Here is a 19196-nt window from a genome sequence, read left to right as displayed (position 1 = left end):
CGGAAAAGATGGAGTGTGTGCGTGAGCTCACTGGCTTTAAGAAAACAAAAAAGGACTGAAAGGAAATAATCTGAAATATTAATAGTAATTTATCTCTGGATGGTGGAATTGTGGGTGATTCAAAAATTTTTTGGGGGGGCATATTTGTGTTTCCTTGCTTTCTCTTAAGATGTATTATTTAGGGGCTGGTGTTGTGTCTCAGTGGTAGAGCGCTTGCCTAGCATGTGTGTGAGGCACGTGTTCTCTTCTCAGCATCACATGTAAATAAAGGTGCATTGACAACTAAAAAAATTTTTTTATTTAAATAAAAAGATATATTACTTAAACAAATAAAATCATATAAGTGTAATATAGAGAAAGGCACAAACTGAATGAATTGACATCTAGGTCAAAAAACTGAAAGGGCTAAGGATGTAGCTCAGTTGGTAGAGTGCTTTCCCCAACACCACAAAAACAAAACAAAACAAACAACAACAACAACAACAACAAAAAACCTGATCCTTACTTGCATCCCGGGGAGCTCTTCCTTCCTATTCCCTTTATGTCTCTCAGCATAGGACAATTTTACCAATTTTTATACTTCATATTAAAGCAATTACACAGTAGGAACTTTAAATAAAATCTGGTTCTCAAACTTAGAAAGTCAAGGGTCATATGTTTTCTCTCATATATGGAAGCTACAGAGGAAAAAAGCAAAAGAAATGGAAGGAGGGGATCTTATGAGAATCAAAGGGAGATCAGTAGACCCCAGGGAGGAAGGAAGAGAGAAAAGGGGAAATACTGGGGAATTATATAGGCCATATTATATTGTTATATTGTGTGCATATACAAATATATAACAATGAATCCCAACATTATGTACAACTAGTATGGAGCAATTATAAATAGTGCTGCTTTTGGTAAAAAGATGCCATATGGATGCACTTGTGTTGAGTGGAAATTGCTGGAGAGAAGATGCTGTAAGACCCAGCTTTAGTAGGGATTGCCAACAGTTTTCTAAAAGGATCGTACCAATTCCTACTCTTTCCAGCAATGTATGAATTCCCTTTTACTTCATATATTTCACCAACACTTGATATTTCCCTATCCTTTTTCTTTCAGCCTTTCTGATGGGTGTGTGGCAAACTATTAATTTAAAAAACCAAAAGGAAAATCACACATATTCATACAAATGTCAAGAGGAAAGTATAGTAAGAAATTTTTTTGGCTAGAATTTAAAAATAATTCAACAAAATTTTATTGCATTTCCACTACATTTGGGGGGACTGTGCTAGGCTAACTAGAGACATGGTCCCTTCCTATCAAGAAGCCCAGTCCAGTGAGAGAGTACTAGACATGGGAACTAATAAAAGAATATTGATGAAGAAGCAGTTAATTGTGGTTGAGGACATCAGGGAAAAGCTGGCTAATTTCTGCTTCATTCAAGATGGTGTGCAGGCCGCAGCATCTCCATAAAGGCTTCCAGGACCTTTCTAAAGCTGGCTTAGGTGCCCTCCACTGTGTTTCCCAAAGCATTTTCCTCTTGTTACTTTGGTCCCAGTGCTGGTAATTCTGTTCTGTAAATTTTCTGCTTATGTGTCTCTCTTGCTAGTCCACAAGCTCCTTGAGGTCAGGGATGGACTTTAGAATTGGAACTGAGTGATGATTGACTGAAATAAAGAGAAGAAAAGGCCTCTTGAGTATTCCCAGGGCTTCCCAGTCCTAGTTCAAGCACTTAGTCAGCCCATGTATAAAGTTTACTCTGTAGAAGGGAGAATTGATGTATTAAAGCACAGTGAATTATAACAATCATAAATAAATGTTACAACCAAGATCCATTTTCATCTATTAAACGAACCAAGATTTTTATAAAGCGCACAGTAAAACTGGAGACCTCATGGGCTAGGATTGTGGCTCAGTGGTAGAGCACTTGCCTAGCATGCGTGAGGCACTGGATTTGATTCCCAGCACCATAAAAAATATTAATAAAGGTGTTGTGTCCATCTGAAACTAAAAATAGATATTAAAAAACACTGGAGGCCTCATGTTCTGCTGATTGAGTTATTATCTGGACAATCACAGTGAGATAGGCAATTGACAATATATACAAACAACCTTAAAAGTGTTCCTGCCTGACTGAACAGACACTTCACAGAAGAAATACAATCGATCAAAAAACATATGAAAAATTGTTCATCATCTCTAGCAATTAGAGAAATGCAAATTAAAACTACTCTAAGATTTCATCTCACTCCAGTCAGAATGGAAATTATCAAGAATACAAGCAATAATAAGTGTTGGAGAGGATGTAGGGGATGCATTGCTGGTGGGACTGCAAATTGGTGCAACCACTATGGAAAGCAGTAAGAAGATACCTCACAAAACTTGGAATGAATCCACCATTTGACCCAGCTCTCCCACCCCTCGGTTTATACCCAAAGAACTTAAAATCAGCATATTAAAATGACACAGCCACATCAATGTTTATAGAGCTCAATTCACAATAGCTGAACTATGGAACCAACATAGATGCCCTGCAAAAGATGAATAGATAAAAAAAGAATGTAGTACATATACACAATGGAATATTACTCAGCCTTAAAGAAGAATGAAATGGCATTTGTAGGTAAATGTATAGAATTAGAGAATATCATGCTAAGTGAAATAAGCCAATCCCCCAAAACCGAAAGCTGAATGTTTTCTCTGATAAGTGGATGCTGATCCGTAGTGGGGGAGGGGGTAGGGGATAGAGAAGAACGGAGGAACTTTGGTTTGTGTAGAGGGGAGTGAAAAGAGGGGTGGGGCTGTGAGGATTTCTGGGGTTGTAGCTCAGTGGTAGAGCACTTGCCTGGCATGTGCTAGGACAGTAGAATGAGACAGACATTATTACCTTATATACATTTATAGTTATACTACTGGAGTGACTCTTCACCATGTACAGCCAGAAGAATGAGAAGTAGAGCTCCGTTTGTGTACAATATGTCAAAATGCATTCTACTGTAAAATTAATTAACAACTAAAAAATTAATAAAATGCACACACACACTCAAAGAAATGAATGTAGTTCTCCTAGGGGCTTTAAGATTATGTGCTGTTCATAACTTTAATTAAGAAAAAATTTTAAACATATCCTTATCCTGTGAAATTAAGCAGTTTCGTATGTTTAAGTTGTAATTTGTAAATGCCTTGAATTCAAGCTATTTCCTTGTATCTTCCACAACACATAGAAAATTACTTATAATATATGGTTAATATATTTATTAATATATGATTGATAAATATCATATTAATCCACTATAAAAAGTGTTTCTGCCTATAATATCATAATAGAAATTTTAAGGCTCTGCTTACAGAAAATAATCATAGAAACAAAGTTTTATACAAGATGTTACTTCCAACATTATTACTATTAGATTTATTTAAAAGGAGGAAGGATTAGGGATTATGATACCCATAGTCAGCTGTTGGGCTGTTGTGGAAAAAATGCCCTTGGAAGCAGAGAGTCCAAACCCCCTGAATTCTCAGCTTACCACCTAAGAGTTATGTGATTGATTTCTAACTTTTGTTTTGTAAAGTGGGAATAATGATATCATATAGTTGTGGTTAATGTGAAAATTATATATTAAATAAAACTCTCTGTACATGATAGCTATCATTTCAACATCTATGAAGAAGAAACAGTTAACCTACAGTTAAGCCCAATACTGCTAGCATTTAATTTTGTGAATTCAACTGTCCCTATTGGGTAATATTTTATTACTTTCCTAGTAAATGCAATTAATCATTGAAAAAGTCCATTTTTCAGCCAAATTTATCAAAGCCTGCGTGAAATGTTTTTAAAAAGTTTTTTTTTTTAGTTGTCAGTGAACCTTTATTTTATTTATTTCTATGTGGTGCTGAGAATCGAACCCAGTGCCTCACACATGCTAGGCAAGTACTCTACCACTGAGCTGCAACCCCAGCCCCTGAGTGAAATATTTTAAAGATGTTTTTTTCCTCTAGCATTGAAAGAAAGTGTGGAACACCTTGTTCAGATTATAATTATTTCACCAAAACCCAGGCAGAAGACATTGAAAAAGTTATGGATATTTTTCCTGTTAATTATATTATTCAAATTTCCTATAATGAACATGCATTTCAGAATCAGAAAAATTTTATTAAAAATAAATTGAAAGGCAAAGGCAATCACGGTGCAAAACTAAATGAGAGGAGAGAATTTGAGAGGAGCAATGTGGTTGATAACAGTCCTGCTGTTTGACACAGATAAAGTTTGTCTGATGTGGGGTGAAACTTCCTCTTGGTTTCTTTTCACAAATTTAGATTCTGGCTGATAATAGAACCACAAATGGCCCAAAGGACTCAAAAAACTTTCCAAATATTATTTTGTTAGTTGATGCTCACAATTTTTATAGGCAATCACATTTGTGAAATTCTGAAACTCACAAGAGGGGATCCACTTTCAGGGAATCAGGGACTAGTACAGCTTGGGTTTCTCACAAGCTAGACCCACTACTCATGTAGGGATCTAAAGAGAGCCTCTAGTCTTAAAATCATAGGAATCCTTCCTAGCAAGATTAATAAATAGCCCTATTGAATTAAACTGTTTCGTTCTTGTACCATTGCTGATGTTCAGAGGAACAGTTGCTTATATAATAATTGTTTAATGTATTTCATTGGAGTTTAATTATATTTATGGTTTACTTATTTATTTTCACAAAAAATTGGGGCTAATGTGATGATTTGTTTCTGTTTGATAAGGGACAAAGTTGTTTGGTATCTTTATGTGACAAGAAAATGACATGGGGAATGATTTAAATTACTGCTTATAATAAAGATACAAATTCTTTGCATTTGATACTAATAAAGCGTTTAGAAATGATATCTTAAATGAATATGTCATTCAGTTTATTGCTTTAAAGTGAGTCTGAAGACATTTATAACAATCTAGATAAATTTAAAAGAAATTATATATTTGGGTATAATATCTTTATATATGATTCTACATCAGCACCCACATTTAAAAAAAGCTATTCTAAATAACCTGAAATGGAATCTTATAATCCCCAAATTATTAATGAATAATCAAAGCTTTTTGAATTCTTCATATAATATATTCTATTCACAGCACTTTTAAAAGGTTTATAAGAAAGAGCCAGACTATGAATTACAGAGAGAGTAAAATCTCATGAAAGGAATTTTTTTTATACTATATTAAGTGATATTTCAAGGCTGACTTTAATACTTTGCCTTCAAAGTCATCCCCATTGAGTATTTTTATTAGACAATTCTTTCCCTTTTAAAATGCTGTTTATATTCTAGTTTTCGGGTTCTGTGGCATTTCTTTGTGTCAGCCTACCACACTGCTCATCGGCTGTATCAAGCAGCTGCTCTGTGTGTCAAACTATGTGGGAGATGAGAATGTCACACCGAGGGAAGAAGATGAGAAAAGCAAAACCCTGCTTAAGGAAGCCTCAGATCTGTCAAGAGAATAGGATTCTGATTAAAAACAATGGCCATTTTACTGAATAAGTTCCATTTTTAGCTATAATAGTCCTACTGTACTAAACACATTTAATACTACAGGTATAAAGTACAAATTATATTTCTCTTTCTGGAAGAAAATTATTTTTTACTTGTTATTGACTATAATAAAATATTACACCACTTATTGATATATTATTCCCAGTTCCTTGTGGGGCTTTTTGGTTTGTTTTTGTGATGGTGGAAATTAAACCCAGAACCTCATGCATGCTAATTTTCTGCCACTGAGCAATATCCCCAGTCCTCCTGTTCCTTATGGATTGTTTTAAATTGTAGTTGTGTGCTTTAAATAAATGGTATAAGTGGTCTTCAACAGTGTATTTTACATTGCTTAGTCATGTTTAATTTTGATCTTCAATTACATCAAGACTGTAAAAGTACAAATGTAATAAATTGATATTAAAACAAAAAGTGTATATGCAGGTAAAGAGTTCAAATAAATTTGAATTGTTCATTATATGTGTATAGATGAATAACCCAACTCTCCATATTTTCTTGAAGATGTTTGCTTTGCAAAATAGAAAATCATTGCAATTATTCCTATATCCCATTTTCTTTCCCACTGTATTTTGAGTTAATACAGAATTGTTCTTTTTCTTTCTTTCTTTTGTCTTCAACACATGCTGTGAAGATTAACAGAAGTTCAAGGAGGTTGGAGACATGTGTAATAGGATATCAATAGGGATATTCCCTGGGCCCTGGCCAAAGTCTAAAGCTGTGCACAGAAGGTGATAAGCACAGGTATTCTAATTTGAGGGACCACCTATAGTTAGGCCACCCTACAAGAAATGTCAATACAAGGAAACTACCCTATGATAAACATTCCCCAAGCCACCTCATTCCTACTCCTTGGAGTATAAGGAAGAAGAGGGTAGCAGGAGATCAGCTTTTTGTGAAGTGTAATCTTCATGAGATTGTTCTATTCTCTCCCTTCTCCCCGTTCTCACTGTACAGGAGGAGATGGAGATACTTCTGAAAGGAAAGCAAGGAACCCGGAGATGGGCAAGTGAGAAATGAAAGACGGAGACCAGGCAGAGGTACACATGCGAGTTTATTTGTCAGAGCTGACAGATAAAGGCCATCTCTCCAAAGATGGAGAGAGGCCACACAGGCTTGGAGTTTGGCACTTTTGGATTAGAGCCAAGCAGGTCCTAATGCCTCTAGTTCAGGGTGGGGTAGGTATGAGGGAGTGGTGAGCCTTTCTCAGAAATGTCCTTGGGCAGGAAAGTGGAAATTTTTCTTAAAATGGCAGCTGTCACTTAAGATGGCCATCCAAATGCTAAGCAAGGACCTTCCAACTTCTTCCCCTCAAAGTCTAGAGGGGCATCCTGAAGACACTTGCTCATAAAGTTAGAGATGCCTGACCCTCCCCACTTTAGTAGGCTAAGGACTGGTGGTCATCTCATCTCCTACCTCTCCTGAATGAGTGCTTGATGCTACTAGGACAAAGAGAGGTGTGACCAAGAGATGGCCTGGCTGAGGGAAGATGACTACTTTTCCACTCCAGCAGAGGCTGCTAACTGGATCTCTCCTGGAAGAGGGCAAGTAGAGGGCAAGTAGAGGTCAAGTTCGTGCAAGATGTGCTTCAAGAAACGGGCAGTGAGAAGGCCCTTTTCAAAGAAGGAATGCTTGGATTCTCTCCAGTATAGGAGAACAACAAGTTTCACAGAGCTAACTAGGAAAGCAGAAATCCTAAAGAGAGGGGATCAAACCTTTCTAGTGAAGCCACATTAGATATCTACTTTCCCATTTCTTCTGCTCTGATATCAGAAGAGAAGCACCAATTAAAAGGATAGGAAAAGTAGTAAACGGCGGAGCACCTGCCCCCTCACTCACAGGCATAGACACCACAAGCCACTAGCAGCAAATTTCTACCTTTGAGTAAGTCTGGAGGTAATGAAAGGGGGGAAAAATGGTTTTAGATTCAGCTTGATGTTTAAGTTGAAAGGGAACAAAATTGAGCCTTTTATGCTAGAATGAGATGATCTCAATAACTTGAAGGGGCTGATAAATAAATGGAATCAAGCCAGGATATGATTAAAAGAGCTGACACCTAGAAACAAGTTAGCTAGCATAATTAATGGGGAAAGATTATTAGAAATATTAAGCCATTTCACATCTACACCACGATGAATTGGGAATCCTGAAGAAAGTAGTTACATTCAGAGTTCTGCTTTTTAGAGAAATAGAATGATTGATTCTGAATAATACAGACCAGTGAGAGCAGTAACAATTCAAGCAAGAATGGTTCTATATTTTGAAGAAAGTTTTTTTTAAATTAAATTTAATTGAAGTGTAACATGTACACAGAAAAATGCACAAATCATAAGCACAGAGTCTCCTGATTTTGACCGAGTGAACCCACCTGTGTAACCAGCACCCAGATCAGGAAATGGACCACCCCACTATCAATATCCCAGAAGCACCCCTTTATGTCTCTTGGTAATTATCCTCCTTTCATCCTGAATCATCACTATGTTGATTTCTGTGTTTATAGGTTAATTTTGCATGATATTATTTTTTTTTTATAAAGGAAGTTCTACATTATGCACCTTTTGTGTTTGCTTCTTTGACTCAACTTTACAATTCTGAGATTCATCCATGTCATGGGTGACAATAGCTCATTCATTTTAATTGCTGCTTAATATTCTGCTCTTTGAATATATCATGAATCTTATCCATACAAATTATGATGAAATGTGTTTTTTTTTTTGCATTTTGGGCTATTACAAGTGATAAGACTTGCTAATATTTTATTTAGGATTTTCACATTTACATTCATGAGAGAGACTGGGCTGTAATTTTCCTTACTTGTAATGTTATTGCCAACTTTTGGTATCAGGGTTGTACTGACCTAATACAATTGTTGAGAATGTCCTTTCTTTTTTTGTTCACTGAAAGGATTTGTGTAAGATTGGTGTTCTGTTGTAAAGTATTTGAAAGATTGCACCAGGGAAGCCATCTGGGCCTGGAATTTTCTTTGTGAAAAGGCTATGGATTAAATTTTTCAAGTCTGTCTGTCTGTCTGTCTGTCTATCTATCTATCTATCTATCTATCTATCTATCTATTGTGGTGCTGGGAATTGAACCAAGGGCCTTGTGAATGTAAGGCAAGCACTCTACCAACTGAACTATATCCCCAAGCCCCTCAATTTTTGTTTGTGAGTATAAAATTATTCAGATTTTCTATTCCCCTTTTACCTTCACCCTAGTAAGTTGTATATGTCTAGGAATTAGACATTTCATTGACATGTAGTTTTATAATTTCTGTTTATTATTATATTCTTAATGCTGGTAGAATTTATATTGATGTGCCTCCTTTCTTTTTTTTTCAGATGGGTTCTTTTTAGTTATACATGACAGTAGAGTCCATTATGATGTATTATACATGCATTAAATATATTATTCCAATTAGGACCCCAGTCTTGTGGATGTACACGATGGTGAGACTCACTGTGGTGTAGTCACAGGTGTATAAAGGAAAGTTATACTACTGTATCTTTGTTTTTTTCTTGATCAATATTGATGGGAATTTATCAATTGTATTAGTCTTTTCAAAGAAACAGTATTTGGCTTATTGGTATTGTCTACTGTTTTTTGTTTAAATAATTTATATTCTAATCTTCATTATTTCCTTATTTCTATTCTGTGTGGGTTTAATTTTGTTGTTGTTTTTTTCCCCTTTGGTATGAATTATCAGATGGACATATGGATCACTGATTTTCAGACTTAAAAATATATGCATTAAGGGTTATGAAATTTCCTTTGTCTTTTACTGTACTCCATACATTTTAATATGTAATATTTTCATTATATTTTGTTAAAAATGGGTTCTAATTTCTATTGAGATTTCTTCTTTGACCCATGAATTACATAGCAGTGCATTATTTTTCAATTCAAACATTGGGGAGTTTCTAATTATCTTTTTGTAATTGATTTCTAGCTTAAGTCCATTGTGGTTAGGGAACATACTCTATATTATCCCAATCCCTTGCTATTTTGTGAAATTTGCTTTATGGCTGAGCATATGATCAATTTTGACAAATGTTCAGGTATACTTGAAAAGAACATTGTTTTCTGTAGTTGTTTGATATCCTATCTATATAAGTTATTTAGGCCATGTTTGTTAATTATGTTAAAATCTTCTTTTCTTCTGCTATTAGTCACAGAGATATGTTGAAATCTTCCATTCTGATTGTGAATTTGTCCATATATTCTTTTAGTTGTCAGAATGTTTTCTGATAATTTTAAACCATGTTATTAAGAGGTTAGAAATTTGAAATTGTTATACCTTCCTGATTAATTGATTTTTTAAATCATTTTTAAATGTGCTGCTTTCTTATGTGGTACTAGATATGTCATAAAATATACTCTGTTCTTTAGCTTTCTTTTTGTGAATGCAAACTTCCAAACTCTCTGTAATCTTAACATGTGTTTTGTAAGCAGCATAAAGTATCTTTTTCAATTATTTTGACAATTTTGTCTTTTAGTTCATTTATATTTTTAATAATTATTTAAATATGTGAGTTTAAACCTATCATCTTACTACCAGATTCCTATTTGTCCCACTTTTTTTCTGTTTTTTTTGTTCTCTTTTCTTGCTTTCTTTTGGATATATTTTTAATTATTTTTATCCTTTCTATTAACTTGTTAATTATATATTATTTTCTTATTGTTTGTAGTTACTCCAGAGGTAAAATGTATCCTTAAATCTAAATGCAAATTAATATTTTTCCATTTTCATTATGGTGTAAGGACTTCAGGCTGTTCTTTCCTCTGTCCCGTCTTTTGTGTTAATATTGTCATATATTTTAATTCTACATATAATCAAAACACCACAATGTTATTATTAGTTTAGGCAGTTAATATGCATTTACATCTATCCAGATTTATTTTCTATCCAGATATTTACTCTTTATATTGCTCCTTATTCCTGTATATTTCTCTCTCAAATTATATTCATCTTTGTTTCAGTATCAGTTTATTAGCAACAGACCCTCTCAGTTTCTTATTTTTGTATTTTAGTCTGGAATGTCTTTTTAAAATTTTTTTTAAATTGGTTGTTCAAAACATTACAAAGCTCAAGATATATCATCTTTCATACATTTGACTCAATTGGTTATGAACTCCCATTTTTACCCCAAATACAAATTGCAGAATCACATCGGTTACACACTCACATTTTTACATAATGGCATTAGTGACTGTTGTATTCTGCTACCTTTCCTATCCTCTACTACCCCCCCTCCCCTCCCATCATCCCTCTCTACCTCATCTGCTGTTGTTTAATTCTCTCCCTTGTTTTCCCCCCTTTTCCCCTCACAACCTCTTATATGTAATTTTGTGTAATATTGAGGGTCTCCTACCATTTCCATACGATTTCCCTTCTCTCTCCCTTTCTCTCCCCCCACTCGTCTTTGTTTAATGTTAATCTTTTCCTCATGCTCTTCCTCCCTGTTCTGTTCTTAGTTGCTCTCTTTAAATCAAAGAAGACATTTGGCATTTGTTTTTTAAGGATTGGCTAGCTTTGCTTAGCATAATCTTCTCTAATGCCATCCATTTCCCTGCAAATTCTATGATTTTGTCATTTTTTAGTGCTTTGTAGTACTTCATTGTGTATAGATGCCACATTTATTTTTATCCATTCATCTATTGAAGGGCATCTAGGTTGGTTCCACAGTCTAGCTATTGTGAATTGTGCCACTATGATCATTGATGTGGCAGTATCCCTATAGTACGCTTTTTTAAGATCCTTAGGGAAGAGTCCAAGGAGGGCGATAGTAGGGTCAAATGGTGGATCCATTCCAAGCTTTCCCAGGTATCTCCATACTGCTTTCCAAATTGGCCTTACCAATTTGCAGTCCCACCAGCAGTGTACAAGTGTACCCTTTTCCCCACATCCTCGCCAACACTTATTGTTGTTTGACTTCATAATGGCTGCCAATCTTACTGGAGTGAGATGGTATCTTAGGGTGGTTTTGATTTGCATTTCTCTGACTGCTAGAGATGGTGAGCATTTTTTCATGTACTTGTTGATTGATTGTATGTCCTCCTCTGTGAAGTGTCTGTTCAGGTCCTTGGCCCATTTGTTGATTGGGTTATTTGTTATCTTATTGTTTAATTTTTTGAGTTCTTTGTATATTCTGGATATTAGGGCTCTATCTGAAGTGTGAGGGGTAAAAATTTGTTCCCAGGATGTAGGCTCTCTATTTACCTCTCTTATTGTTTCTCTTGCTGAGAAAAAACTTTTTAGTTTAAGTAAGTCCCTTTTATTTATTCTTGTTATTAACTCTTGGGCTATGGGCGTCCTATTAAGGAATTTAGAGCCCGACCTCACAGTATGTAGATCAGAGCCAACTTTTTCTTCTATCAGATGCAGTGTCTCTAATTTGATATCTAGCTCCTTGATCCATTTTGAGTTAATTTTTGTGCATGGCAAGAGAAAGGGATTCAGTTTCATTTTGTTGCATATGGATTTCCAATTTTCCCAGTACCATTTGTTGAAGATGCTATCCTTCCTCCATTGCATGCTTTTAGCCACTTTATTAAATATAATAAAGTTGTAATTTTGTGGATTGGTTTCTGTGTCCTCTATTCTGTACCATTGGTCCACCTGCCTGTTTTGGTACCAGTACCATGCTGTTTTTGTTACTATTGCTTTGTAGTACAGTTTGAACTCTGGTATTGCTATACCTCCAAATTCACACTTCCTGCTTAGAATTGCTTTTGCTATTCTGGGTCTTTTGTTTTTCCATATGAATTTCATGATTGCTTTATCTAATTCTACAAGAAATGCCGTTGGGATTTTAATTGGCATCGCATTAAACCTGTAGAGAACTTTGGGTAATATCACCATTTTGATGATGTTAGTTCTGCCTATCCATGAACAGGGTACATTTTTCCATCTTCTGAGATCTTCTATCTCTCTCTTTAGGGTTCTGTAGTTTTCGTTGTATAAATCTTTCACCTCTTTTGTTAGGTTGATTCCCAAATATTTTATTTTCTTTGAGGATATTGTGAATGGAGTGGTTTTCCTCATTTCCATTTCAGAAGTTTTGTTGCTGATATACAGGAATGCCTTTGATTTATGCGTGTTGATTTTATATCCTGCCACTTTGCTGAATTCATTTATTAACTCTAGCAGTTTCTTTGTAGGCCCTTTTGGGTCTGTTAAATATATTATCATGTCATCCGCAAATAGCAATAATTTAAGTTCTTCTTTTCCTATTTTTATGCCTTTAATTTCTTTTGTCTGTCTAATTGCTCTGGCTAGTATTTAAAGAACTAAATTGAATGGAAGTGGTGATAGAGGGCATCCCAGTCTTGCTCCAGATTTTAGAGGGAATACCTTCAGTTTTTCTCCATTTAGGATGATGCTAGCCTGAGGTTTAGCATATATAGCTTTTACAATGTTGAAGTAAGTTCCTGTTATCCCTAGTTTTTCTAGTGTTTTGAACATAAAGGGATGCTGTACTTTGTCAAATGCTTTTTCTGCATCTATCGAGATGATCATATGGTTCTTGTCTTTAAGTCTATTGATGTCGTGAATAGTATTTATTGATTTCCGTATATTGAACCAGCCTTGTATCCCAGGGATGAATCCTACTTGATCATAGTGCACAATTTTTTTGATATGCTTTTGTATTCGATTCGCCAGGATTTTATTGATAATTTTTGCATCCAAGTTCATTAGAGATATTGGTCTGTAGTTTTCTTTCTTTGAAGTGTCTTTGTCTGGTTTCGGGATCAGGGTGATGTTGGCCTCATAGAATGAATTTGGAAGAGCTCCTTCTTTTTCTATTTCTTGAAATAGCTTGAAAAATATTGGTATTAATTCTTCTTTGAAGGTTTTGTAAAACTACTGGTTTTCTGGCTGCAAATTCTTTTAGCTTTTGTTTATCGTGAAAGATTTTAATTTCATTGTCAAATCTGAAGCTTAATTTTGCTGGATACAGTATTCTTGGTTGGAATCCATTATTTTTCAGCATTTGAAATACATTGTTCCAGGATCTTCTCGCTTTCAAAGTCTGTAATGAAAAATCAGTTGTTAACCTAATTGGTTTACCCCTGAATGTAATCTGCCTCCTTTCTCTCGTAGCTTTTAATATTCTCTCCTTGTTCTGTATGTTGGCTATCTTCATAATTATATGTCTTGGAGTTGGTCTATTATGGTTTTGAATGTTTGGGGTCCTGTAGTCTTCCAGGATTTGGCAATCCATTCCATCTTTCATCTCTGGGAAGTTTTCTAGAATTATTTCATTTAATAGGTTGTCCATTCCTTTGGTTTGATTCTCTATGCCTTCTTCTATCCTGATGACTCTCAAATTTGTTTTTTTTATGACATCCCATATCTCTTGAATAGATTGCTCGTGGGATTTAAGCATCTTTTCTGTGTTGACTATATTCTTTTCAAGTTGATAAACTTTCTCTTCATTATCTGATGTTCTGACTTCTACTTGATCTAGTCTATTTGTAATATTCTCGTTTGAGTTTTTAATTTGGTTTATAGTTTCCTGCATTTCTAGGATTACTGTTTGATTTTTTTAAGATCTCTATCTCCTGGTAAAGCTCGTTCTTTGCCATTTGAATTTGTTTGTTTAATTCATTTTAAAAATATACTTTCATTGCTTGGATTTGCTGTCTTCTCTAATATTCCTTTCCATCTGAATTAGGTATGCCTTGAGTTCTTTCCCTATCCGTGTTTCTGATGCTTCTACGTCCTCCTGTAGATTTAAGTTGTCCTACATTGTTTGTACTCCTTTTTCCCCTGTTTTTTCATGATGTTACTTTCCAGCTCTATTTGATTGCTGTGTTTCTGTTCTCTTTTATAAATTTGTTTTGGTTTTGTATATCTCTGTTGTATCTCCTTTGTGTTGGTAGACTATGCCTGCTAAAGTGTATTCCGCTGGGAAGGAATTCCGACGGCCGAGCTCCAGGGATGTCACCTCTCTGCTATGGCGGGCCCTAGGCTTCTTGCTGGGGTGTCCGAATGGGGGGGTGGGACTGGACTGTCTTTGGTTGGTTTCAGCTCCCGGACGCCGGCGGCCGGGCAGTCTCCAGCCACCCAGTCGCGCTGGCAGCCGGTGGGCGATAAGTCGCTGTTGGGTGGGGGGACTCCAGCTGCCCAGTCGCGCGGGCAGCAGGTGGGCTGTCACCGGCGGGAGGGTGATCTCTAGCCACCCAGTCGCGGGGTCAGTCGCTAGCAGGCGGGCGGTCTCCAGCTGCCCAGTCTCACAGGCAGCGGGCGGATGATCGGTCGCCAGTGGGCGTGCATTCTTCAGCCACCTAGTTGCACTGGCAGCAGGCTGGCTGTCATCGGTGGTCGGGTGGCCTCCAGCCGCCCAGTCAAGAGGGCCTGGCCTCTAGTCCCCTAGTTTCTCCTGCTAGTCCTGGTTTCTCCTGCTAGTCCTGGTTTCTCCTGCTAGACCAGATTTCCCCTGAGTGATGCCTCTCAGCAGTTCAAACTGTACTCTGGGCCTGCCGTTTGTTGGGCGTGGAGGGTGGCTATTGAGAACCCTGGCACTCTATTGTTTTGATTTTTTCCAATTGCCCCTCCCCCCCTCCCCCCCCCGCGCTGGCAATACAGGTTTCGTTTTCCCGCTGATGGGAGGGGGAGTTGAAGGTCGGGTGTCTCTAGTTTTCCCCGCGTCTTTATGCAGGCTTGCTCTGAGAATCCCTCCCCCGGAGAGCCTTGGAGATATTTTATGCGAATTCCCTGCTGTATGGGAGATGAGCTGAGTAACACGCACCTGTTTTATTGTTGCAATCTGTCGGAGAATGGCGGTGGTCACTTCAGCTCTCCAAGATGGTGGCCGCTGGTTTCCTTGGTGGAGTTTCCATTGTGGGGGATAGAACTGTCCCGCTTCCTTCCCCGTCTGAAATTCCAAACTCAGCCCAGGGCTCCGTGAGTGCTCAGGTGGCAGGATTCCACAGAATCTGCAGCAATCTCCCTGCTTGCTGGTCGCTTCTCGGCAGCTCCCCGCCGTCTGTAGCCGCGGGGCGGGCCGCGCAGATCAGTCAGCCCGGATCTCCCGTCGAACAGTTGGCTCGTGTATGAGACTCAATTACCAGACCTCGGTGCTGTAAATCCTTCCTCTAGGTTTTGGTGCACCCCCATTTTGCTGTAAGTTCCTAACAAAATAGTTTTTTGTCGTTCTAACTCGTTATTCACCTGCAAAGTGGTGCAGTACACGGGGTGTGATGCACTCTATTCGCGGCCATCTTGGGAATCCTGGAATGTCTTTACTTTCATTTTGGAAGGATATTTTGCTGGGTGTAAAATTTTAGGTTGGCAGTTTTCTTAAAAAAAAAATTCTATTATCTCTGTTTCCATTATTTTTGATGAAAAGTCAGCTGTCAGTCTTGTTTCTTTGAAGGTATTGTGTCTTCTTCTGACTACTTTTAATTTTTACTTTGTCTTCAGTTTTAGTGCTTGATAAGTCTAGATGTGAGTTTTACTTTTTTTTCATGTAACTCTCTTGAGGTACATAGCACTTCTTATGTTTTGATATATTTGGGATTTGGGGGAAAATCTTGGCCATTATCTATTCAAACATTGCTTCTTCCTCCATTTTCTTTTTTCTCTCCTTTTATTTCTGGAACTCCAGTTATATCTAATGTGAAACATTTTTTACTGTATTGCATATGACTTTTAAGGTTTAAAAATGCATTTTCTTTCTTTTATCTTCCTTATGCTTTGGTCTAGGAGCATGTTTAGAAGTACAATTTGTACTTATTAGGCAGAGTGTGTTTACTATGAGCAATCACATTATTCTAGTCTCACTTTCTACTTTGTCAGAATTAGTAGCTTCCTGGTAGTCACATCAGTCACAGGGCCTATGATACTCAGTGTTTCTTTTAGATAAATATGGCCTACCCTACCTTTGCTCAGGGAAGCAGAGTTTCCATGATAGTAGCCAATCAGATTAGCTTTCTTTATGATTTAGAGTAGGAGGAACTGGTCAGCAAGTACAAAAGGAGAGCAAAGCAAATCCTGAAGCAGAAGCAGGTACCATGTAGGCAATGAGAGAGAGAGAGAGAGAGAGAGAGAGAAGCCTCTTCTTCAGGAAGGCTTTGGTTCTTGGAAACTATTTGTTTCTAGGTTGAGGATGTTTAACTCCATTTCTTTTCTTTTTTTAAAAAAACATTTATTTAGTTGTAGATGTACATAATTATTTTATTTATTATGTGGTATTGAGAATCAACCCAGTGCCTCATACATGCTAGGCAAGTGCTCTACCACTGAGCTACAACCCCAGCCCTATTTAACCCTGTTTCTTAGGTGAGAAATGAAACCTCATTTCTTAAGGTGATTCAAATGTATCTTTCTGTCTTGCAATTTGGAGAGACTGATCCATTAGGAAATGTGTATCTGATCTTCAGCAACGTATTTCATTAAGTCATTTAATACCTTATGAACATGATTAAGAAATTTTCATTCAGTGTGAATTAGAAATGTATTAAGTAAAGATGCTCAAGAGATACTAATTAATGAATTGCTTCAGCTGAAGAGAAAGGTTTTGTTGTTGTTATTCTTGTTTTTAATAAAAAGTAAAAGTTTCCCTTTTTTCCTCTTTTATTCAACAGTTTTATCACTTTTGTTGAAAGCATACTTATCAAATTCACTGAGAAAAATCATTTTGTTTTAACAGAATTTTACAAGCTGTAATGACTAAGTCTAGTACATAACATTTTAAAAAATTTTTGATTACAAAAATAATATATTCTTATTGTCAAATATTTAAAAAATTGAAACAATTAATTTCTTTTTAGTAGTCTATTTATTATGAAATGTAGAATTATGATTATAATGCATTACCATTTATAGATAATTAAGTATTATTTTATAATAATGTTTTAATATCCTATAATTTATTTGACTAAATCTTTTGGGATTATGCTATAATACCATTTTCTAAATTGTTGTTCCTTAAAAGCCTCAAACATTTTTCCAAATAATTAGACATTATTCTTTCAATTTTATGATCATACAAAATTATTTTATTTAATTTATGAAGTAATATACTGTACATAGGAAATGAAATGCAACATGCTTGTGGAAAAAATGTTACATTTCTTTCTGGTTAACTCCTAGCAATGCATAGAATATTGGCCCATTTGCTTGTTGCTTGACCACTGAATGAAAAACTTTTACTGCTGGGTAAAAGACTTTTGAAATTCTTGCCAATTTTATAGGCACAAATTAGAATCCTGCTTTTTTTTTTTTTTTTTTTTTTTTTTTTTTAGCAGCACAGGGGACAGGATATCTTAGGGATATGCACATGCTAGGCAAGTGCTTTACCACTGAGCTACATCCCCAGCCCTTTATCTTGCATTTTTTTTAAAAAAAATATTAGTAGAGCTGAACATTTTTTTTTCTTATCTATATTGGCCATTTGGATTTTGTGGTAAGAAAAATTTATGTTCATATCTTTGGTTCATTTTTCAACTAGGGTGTATATCTTAAATTTTTTTAGTTTTATGTATTAAGCACTTTAACCATTTTCTGAAATATGCAAATAAATATTTCCTTCAAGTTTGTCTTTTGCTTATGGAATATATATATATATATATATATTTCCTTTTCTTTTTTGGGGTGCTGGGTATTGAACCCATGGCCTTCTGCATACTAGGAAAGTGTTCTATCACTGAGCTGCATCCCCAGCCCTGAAGATTTTCATTTTTAAGAAGTTAAATATTTATTGTTTTTGCTTTTCATGTCATACTCAAAGATATCTTCAAATTATTTAACTATTTATTTATATCTTCCTAATAGCTAATGAATACTTAATATCAACAGACTAATGATCAGCTTGTAAGTTTAGAATACCAATTAGATAACCTCTGGATGTGGGAGCTTGGATGTCGCCAGGATCAGTGTGCTTTGGATGCCAAAAAACTGTTGGGATCTTAGGCTTTGTTAATGAAGGTTAAGGGGACAGAACCAGGGAGCCTACAGTACTACACTCCTGCCAAAGGGATCAAGCTTCACAGTATGTTTGCTTTAGTTATGCTTGAGATTGTTTATTTTATTTGGCTAATATTTGAACAATCATTGGAAAGAGAGTGAATCTGTAGTAAAAATACTCCCTCATCCTCAAAATAAGGCAGACACATTTCCGTAGTGAAATGAGGTACATAAAAAGTACAGCTTGTAGACAAGACAAATTCTCAAAAAGACTATAGTTTTACCAGTTTGTTTTTATTTATACTTCTAAGAAAGCTTGAGGTTGTCTGTTATGAATGTCATAGATGTTAAACACTTCACAGAAAACCTCTATGTTTCTCATAACCACATTTACACGTCCAACAGTCCTAATGCAAGTTTGGCTAAAATTTGCTTGTCATGAAGTAAGGCTTGCAGATACAAAATTTAACATCAAATCATTCCTTTTAAAAATGAAGAAAACAAGAATAAAAGACTGTATCTCATTTTTATTCAGTACTGAACCAGGCAAGAAAAGAAATAAAAGGTATCAAAATTGGATGTGAAAAAATAGAACTGACATTATTCAGAGTCAGAATTTCATATGGTTTTAACTGCTTAGTCCTCACCTGGACAATTTCTTTAGCTGTGTGTATCACATTTTAAGAAAGTTGTGTAGAAATAAATTGAAAGCATTTGGTAGAGGAACAATCATTGTGGTGATGAGGGGACTTTGGAAAACATCATATGA

General features: G+C 35.9%; 1 long non-coding RNA gene across 3 annotated transcripts in view; it reads left to right on the top strand.

Moving 5' to 3' along the window:
* LOC120884889 (uncharacterized) overlaps positions 1 to 19196 on the top strand; it is a 61335-nt gene that overhangs the window by 33578 nt on the left and 8561 nt on the right. Inside the window, exon 4 of one of the 3 annotated variants that reach the window (XR_013428959.1) lies at positions 6475 to 6557. The exons of the other annotated variants lie outside the window; for them this stretch is intronic. This is a non-coding gene — a long non-coding RNA (uncharacterized LOC120884889). The remainder of the gene's footprint in view (positions 1 to 6474; positions 6558 to 19196) is intronic. 3 annotated transcript variants of the gene reach the window in all.

This window comes from Ictidomys tridecemlineatus, chromosome 12 (genome assembly GCF_052094955.1).
Source record: "Ictidomys tridecemlineatus isolate mIctTri1 chromosome 12, mIctTri1.hap1, whole genome shotgun sequence".
In the NCBI taxonomy this organism is placed as follows: domain Eukaryota; kingdom Metazoa; phylum Chordata; class Mammalia; order Rodentia; family Sciuridae; genus Ictidomys; species Ictidomys tridecemlineatus.
Note: the sequence above shows the minus strand (reverse complement) of the source record. Positions and strands in the feature narration are given on the sequence as shown.